The sequence below is a fragment of the Suricata suricatta genome, unplaced genomic scaffold (genome assembly GCF_006229205.1).
Source record: "Suricata suricatta isolate VVHF042 unplaced genomic scaffold, meerkat_22Aug2017_6uvM2_HiC HiC_scaffold_691, whole genome shotgun sequence".
Classification (NCBI taxonomy): domain Eukaryota; kingdom Metazoa; phylum Chordata; class Mammalia; order Carnivora; family Herpestidae; genus Suricata; species Suricata suricatta.
The window spans coordinates 1,870-2,381 of NW_021914124.1; the positions used below are offsets into that span (position 1 = coordinate 1,870).

At 55.5% G+C, this 512-nt stretch overlaps 1 non-coding gene across 1 annotated transcript; it reads right to left on the bottom strand.

Moving 5' to 3' along the window:
• Positions 1–205: 205 nt before the first annotated feature.
• TRNAS-GGA lies at positions 206–287 on the bottom strand. Its single transcript has one exon. It is a non-coding gene; the product is annotated as a tRNA-Ser (tRNA).
• Positions 288–512: the final 225 nt, after the last annotated feature.

Below are 512 nucleotides of genomic sequence, written 5' to 3' on the forward strand. Positions count from 1 at the left end.
GTGGTGAGTAGGCGCGCTCATTGGATGTAACAAGTTGACAGGAAGGCAGCAGTTTTTCTAGTGAGGCCGGAAGTTGGAGTGGATGCTGGGGAGACGGATTTCAGGATTTCAGGATTTCAGACCCGGGAAGGGGAGGGGAGGATGGGGAGTCACACCCGGCTGGTGGCGCGAGGGGTGAGGGGTGGGGGTCACCTAAGTGCTCCCACGCTGTGAGCAGGACTTGAACCTGCGCGGGGAGGCCCCAGCGGATTTCCAGCCCAACGCCTTAACTTCTCGGCCATCACAGCCCCGGTGGCCAGGGCTCCACTCGCTGGACTGAAGACAAGTGCGCATCATTTACTGTGTGGCGTCCAAGAAGAGATAGGGTGGCTGATACCGGAGTGTCCCCTCAAAACCTTTCTCCACATAGCGCCTCTTTCAGCTTTTCAGATATTTAGGCAAAAATCTTGGCAACACCCTTGACTTCAATTACTCTTTCATTCCACATGGGTGAGGGCTTCTCTTTTCCTTTG